At 33.0% G+C, this 6,956-nt stretch overlaps 1 non-coding gene across 1 annotated transcript; it reads left to right on the top strand.

Moving 5' to 3' along the window:
• Positions 1-3,549: 3,549 nt before the first annotated feature.
• On the top strand, positions 3,550-3,655 carry LOC113856707. The gene has a single exon (XR_003502940.1). It is a non-coding gene; the product is annotated as a small nucleolar RNA R71 (small nucleolar RNA).
• The last annotated feature ends 3,301 nt before the right edge of the window (positions 3,656-6,956 follow it).

Here is a 6,956-nt window from a genome sequence, read left to right on the forward strand (position 1 = left end):
GTTAAGTGGCCTTAAAGTTTGTAATATTAGTAAACCAAGGCAGATCTTCTACAGCAAATAGTCTTTCATTTGGAAATTCTTCATTAATGTCTAATGAATTAGAGGTTAAATTGTACAATGGAAGTCTGAACAGATGGTTAGCTACCTTATTTTGCTTTTTCTTTCTATCTCTAATTTTCAATTCAAACTTCTGCAATAGAAAAATTCATCTCAACAATCTTGACTTGGCATCCTGTTTGAACAACAAATATTTAAGTGCAGAATGGTCAGTATAGACTATGACTTTTAATCCCATCAAATATGATCTAAATTTATCAAAAGCAAACACAATGGCAAGGAGTTCCTTCTCACTAGTTGTGTAATTTACTTGTACAGAATTTAAGACTTTGCTAGAATAATAAATGACATGTAATTTCCTATCTTTTCTCTATCCTAGAACAGCACCTACTGCACTATCACTTTCATCACACATTAATTCAAAAGGTAAATTCCAATCAGGTTTTGCAAGAATAGGTGCAAAGATAAGTTTCTCTTTCAAAATAGAAAATGCATGCAAACAAGAATCATCAAATACAAAGTCAGCATCTTTAACAAGTAAATCACTCAGAGGTTTTGCAATTTTTGAAAAATCTTTAATAAACCTCCTATAAAAGCCTGCATGACCTAAGAAACTCCTAACTCCCTTAACATTAATTGGTGAAGGCACTAATAACTTCTATTTTTGCTTGATCCATGTCCATTCCTTTTTCTGAAATTCTATGGCCAAGGACAATTTGCTCTTGGACCATGAAATGACACTTTTCCCAATTCAAAACAAGGTTAGTATCTTGACATATCTACAAAATAATGGACAAATTAGCTAAACAATCATCAAAATAATTACCAAAAACAGAGAAATCATCAATAACCACTTCAATAATTTTCTCTACTAAATCAGAAAAAATAGACAGCACATACTTTGAAAGGAAGTGGGAGCGTTGCACAATCTAAATGGCATTCTTTTATATGCAAAAACTCCAAATGGACATGTAAATGTAGTCTTCTCTTGATCCATAGAGTCCACCGCTATTTGATTGTAGGCAGAATATCCATCAAGAAAACAATAAAATGCATGTCTAGCTAGCCTTTCCAACATTTGATCAGCAAATGGCAATGGAAAGTGATCCTTTCTGGTTGCATCATTTAATTTTCTATAATCAATATACATGTGCCAGCCCATGACAGTCCTAATGGGAATTAATTCATTCTTTTCATTAGGCACAACAATCATCCCTACTTTCTTAGGGACAACTTGGACTAGACTAACCCATTGACTGTCCGAAATTAGGTAAATAATCCTTACATCTAGCAGCTTCATCACTTCTTTTCTTACCACTTCTTTCATGATTGGATTTAATCTTCTTTGTGGCTATACTATTGGTTTAAAATGCTCCTCAAATAGAATTTGATGCTTATAAAAAGCTGAATTTATCCCTTTTAAATCTAAAATATGTCAACCAATTGCTGACTTGTGAGCTCTTAAAATTCTCAACAATTTCTCTTCTTCTTCTCCCTTGAGATCATTGCTAATAATCACTAGATTTTCATGTTTTTAGTCTAAGAAAGAATATCTCAAGTGAGAAGGCAACTGTTTCAGCTCCAGTTTCTCAATCTTCTCTTCTTTTATTTCATTTTTCAGTTCTTCCTTTGCTGGATTTTTTGAAAAAGGAGCAATTGGCAAGGTGTCCAATTGCTGCACATATTCTCTCAAGTGTTCTTCTTTTTTTACAGTAGCAGAATGATTTCCTGCAACTATTGTTTTCCTTAACAATGAAGTCTCATCAGCATTATCAATAAAATAAAGAAAAATAATAAAGTCTAGAATATCAACCCTCAAGTAACATCATCATTATGATGTTTGAGTGCCTTAAATACATTGAAAATAACCTTCTCATCCTGGACTCTCAACATAAGCTCTCCTTTTTGAACATCAATTAAAGGTCTCTCGGTAGCTAAGAATGGTCTGCGCAAAATCAAAGGAATGTCGGCATCCACTTCCATGTCCAAAATTACAAAATCTGCAGGAAAAATAAATTTGTCAATCTTAACTAGCAAATCCTCTAAAATACCATAAGGATATGTGTAAGATCTGTCTGCAAGTTGTAAAGTTATGCTAGTAGGCTTGACTTCCTCTATTCCAAATCTCTTCATGATAGCAAGACGCATGAGATTAATGCTGGCCCCAAGATAACATAAAGCTTTCCCCACGGTATAATTTCCAATGGAACATGGAATGCTAAAAGAACCTGGATCCTTTGCAAAATAGCACTGCATTCTTCAGTCAAATGGACTGTTTTATCATTCTCAAGCTTTCTCTTCTTAGATAACAAGTCCTTTATGAATTTAGCATAAGAAGGCATTTGCTCAAGTGCTTCAGCAAAAGGAATATTTATTTGAAGTTTCTTAAAGACTTCTAGAAACCTCTTGAATTGTTTTGGATTTGGCATTCTTTGAGGGTAGGGTAGTCTCTTGTATTTCTCCTCATCAATAAACTTATTTGCTTCCTCAAGTATTTGCCTCTTTGTCTTTCTTACAGCCCTTGGTGAACTTTCTTTTTCTGAATTTTCTCTTTTCAGCAAAGTAAATTTTTCTTCATCCAAGTTAGATTTCAACTTCTCCTCTGCAGCAGAATTATTTCCTCTCTTTTTGGCAGGTTTGGGTCTCCCCACAATAGCCCCACTACTAGTCATTACAGCTTGACATTGCTCTTTTGGATTAACAACTGTATCGCTAGGAAATCTCACTACTTCTCTGTTGGATAATTGTTCAGCCAGCTGTCTAATTTGAGTTTCAAGCTTTTTCATGGAAGATTCTTTATTCTTAAAGCTTGTTTGGGTTACTTTCATAAATTGCAGCATGGTTTCCTCCATTTCATTCAACCTTTCAGTCATAGGCTTAGAGAATTTTTGATTCCTTTGATGTTGAGTGATTGGATTCCCTTGAAAATAGGATTGTTATGCTGCTGGACCTGCACCAGAAAAAGATAAAGCAGAATTAGAATTCTTTACAGCAGAATTTTGAGAATTTCAATTATAATACTACTAGTTTCTGCTATTAGATTACAGAAAACTAGGTGGGAATGAAAGTTGTTGTCTTTGAAAAATTTTCATATAATTAGTTTGCTCTTAAGGTTCATTTATAGGTGAATCACATGCACCATTAGCATGATTTCCTCCACAAAAATCACAAATAAGTTGTATGTTCTGAATTGGAGCAGCATGTAAATTGCTTATTCGTTGAGTTAGTGTAGCAATTTACTCCGAGAACACTTGGTTTTGCAGCTGGTTTTGAGCAAGTAAAGTCTCAAGAATTTTAACTTCATATCCTCCACTCCTTGTAGAGTGTCTTGAATTAGAATTTTGATACATAGATAAAGCCATCATTTTTATAATCCGCTGAGCTTCCTCCAATGATTTAGTATTCAATGATCCTCCTGCAGCTACATCAATCATAGTTCTAGTGGCTGGACTCATTCCATTATAAAAAGTTTCCAGCTGCATCTATTCCGGCATGCAATGTTGTAGACACTTCCTCAATAGCTCTTTATATCTTTCCCAAGCTTCATATAAAGATTCTCCTTCTTGTGCACAAATGATGCGATCTCTCCTCTTAATTTGGCAACTTTAGATGGTGGAAAATACTTAGTAAGGAATTTATTGACAAGGTCTGCCTAAGTGGTTATGCTTCCTTGTGGTTGATATTGCAACCAGCTCTTTGCTTTATCTCTTAAGGAAAATGGAAATAGTCTCAATCTAAATGCATCCTCGCTGATTCTGTTCATCCTTATTGTGCCACAAAGCTGCAAAAAGTTAGAGATATGTAAGTTAGGGTCATCCGAAATTAAACTAGAAAATTGATCTTGCTAAACTAAATGAAGTAAAGCTGCTTTTATTTTAAAATAGTTGGCTTGTATGGTAGTTCTGACTATAAAGGAGTTGTATCCCTGTATGTTAGGTATTGCATAATCCCGTAAAGTTCTCATCATATTTTGTTCAGCCATTATCTTCTCTTGAAGTGTTGGTGGTGTAGGAGAAGGAATTTGAAGTTCTTCCGATTTAGGAGTATATGGAGTATATTCCAATTCTTGCTCTTTGCTTGCTGAATTTCCTGCTCTTAATTCGTTTCTCAGCCTTCTCAATGTTCTGTCTATGTCCAAATCATACACAAGAGCAGTTTTGTTTTTATTTTTTCACGAATATAACAAAAAGAAAAACTAAACATAGCAAAAAAAAACTTGAAAAATGATCAGAATACAGAATAGTATAGTGCAGAAAAATTACTAGCAAAATATCCTACAAGAAATTAAGAAAGAAAACTAATATCTAAACATGTAACTACAAAAAATACAATGATACAGAATTTATATAGAACTGGAAAGCAAAGATATACAGAAAAACTAGCAGAAATGTAATACGAATTCAAATTGATAAAAAGAGAATTTTTAAAAAGAAAATAGAAAACAAATAGCTCAATCTAGTTGTCTTCTTGTTACTAATGATATTGAAAATTGAAGAAGCTCGGCAGCGCTCCAAAAACTTGGTAATTAGAGAACTACTAACTAGCAAGTGTACTAGGTAGTTGTAGCAAGTAATAAAATTTTAGAAATCAATACGAGTCCCAAGTATTGTCCACAAGGATCTTATTTTCATTTACCACTTCACAATTTAACAATTAGTTGAGCCACACAATTCATTTGGAAGATTTGTAATATGTAAAAAGATGAAAAATAAGAACAATAAAAGGTAATAAAATGCTGTAAAACAAAATACGAATTTTAGATTGAAAATGCTATGTGGAAAATAGTTAGGAATCATTTCACCAGATTTTCAATTGCAATATAATCATGTTCTGGACTCTTGAGAATTTTAATTGATTGATAATCAATTTTACTTCTTTAACCAAAGGACAATTCCTTGCCTCATTGATCCTAATACCTAACTAAACCTCCCTAATTCCTTAGGTAAAATTTAATCAAATATTGCATTAAGTTTTGGAAATTATAGGATTACTAGATCATGATACTTATTCCTAAGATTTCAATAACATAGACATATGATTTAGATTTAAGAAATAAACTCAATTTCCATTGATGCAGATACCTCTAAATTCAATTGAAAGAAGGATTAGTTTACAACTGCATTAAGAACAGAATCATATACTCAATTCAATTAAAATCTCAAGATCCAAATCTAAAATTACATCACAATATCAAATCTGAATCCATAGATCCCTAACCAAAAAGGTTTATAACAACATTACAATGGAAGAAGGAGAAGCAAAGGAAGAAGAAGACAAGAAGCAGAAGAACATCTTCTAAGACCCAATCTTCACCCTGATTCCTCTAGCAATGAAGCTTGAAAGTCATTCTCAATCCCTCTCTCTGACTTCCCTTGGAAGTTAAAATAGTTACAAAGTAAAAAATAACAAAAATGAATAAAAGTACCTAATCTAAACTTTTAACTTCTATTTATATTCTTTTTTCTAGCTTTTTCACTTATTCAATTTAATCTTTGAGAATTATAACATGAAAAGTCTTCTAGAAGCTTCTATAGCTGAGGTGGGAATTCAAATCGTCCAAAGTTGACGCTTTAAAAGTGATTTTCAAAATTCTGTTATTTTGCGTGGACACTTTCAGTGACCAAAGTTTCCACGTGCATGTGTTTTCAGAGCTTTTGCCTTATGCGTGTTCACTTTCAATGGCCAAAGTGTTAACACGTAGCTGCGCATGGTTACTCTCAGTGCCGAAGTGTTAACGTGCATGGTTCCTTGGCAAATTAGCCTTGGGCATTATCACTCTTAGCAGTCATAGTGTTAACGCACAAGCCCTTCATGAATTTTATTGCTAGAGTGTTAACTTTCAACACTTGGAATTGCTACGCACTTGATCTTCATAAATTTTCTTCTTCAAAGTGTTAACTCTATGTCCCCAAAGTGGCTACGCCCAATACATAACACTTGATTCTTGATCTTTTAAGCTGAATTCATCAACTTTCTTCTCTTGAATATAAACTTCAAAGTCTCAACCAAAGCTTCTGCAGAAAAATTAATTCTTTTTAAGCCAATTTTCTCTAAAATTAAAATAAAATCCAAGATTCCAAACTAACTACACAATTAAGAATATTAATACAATTTTTATAGTATTTTCAAGTTTATTGAGTACTTTACCACTTATTTATTAACAAAAACTATGCTAAAAATATAGTAAAATGTGGATTTATCACATATCATACCTTTGTATATGTACAAGCTAAGTATGTAGTGAATCCTACCACTAATAGGGTAATTAAAAGGTGTATTATACCCTATTGTCATCTCAAGAGTGAATACATCACCAGATCCACTATTACTATTTACAACAAATTTACAATGGCAGAACTGTTATCACTCCCTAAATACATAATTAAGTCTACTAGTTACTAGCCACTCTGACAACCTAATGGGTCTCTCAGGGTTTGTCATCCTTTTTTCCTGAAAATATTTCTAAGGATGAGTTCTTTCCTCACCACAAAAACATAATCAATTAGACTTATTCATAACATCGACATAATGATTAACATGTCAACAGTTACCATTACATAAACCTTCATTAATCATCAATTCATGCATCACAACATTGAACCAAGTCAATACATTAGTAATTTATACTAATTTATACATGTCTGACCGCAAAATCATTAAACTTTCTCTCAAGTACGCACTTTCTCATGCATTGTAATCATAGATATTTGATGTCTCTAGCACTTCATTAGGTCTACACTGATAGGTAAATAGTCATCAGTTAGCCCATGTACACGGATACAATGTATACAATAGCAGATCCCTTAACAAAGGTATCGTCAAGAGTCTAGTTAGGAAACAAGTGTGAGGCCATGTAATGCATTCACTTTCAGATAGATTATATACACACACGCGAATGT

This window comes from Abrus precatorius, unplaced genomic scaffold, assembly GCF_003935025.1.
Source record: "Abrus precatorius isolate BTA unplaced genomic scaffold, Abrus_2018 Scaffold11, whole genome shotgun sequence".
NCBI classification, from domain to species: domain Eukaryota; kingdom Viridiplantae; phylum Streptophyta; class Magnoliopsida; order Fabales; family Fabaceae; genus Abrus; species Abrus precatorius.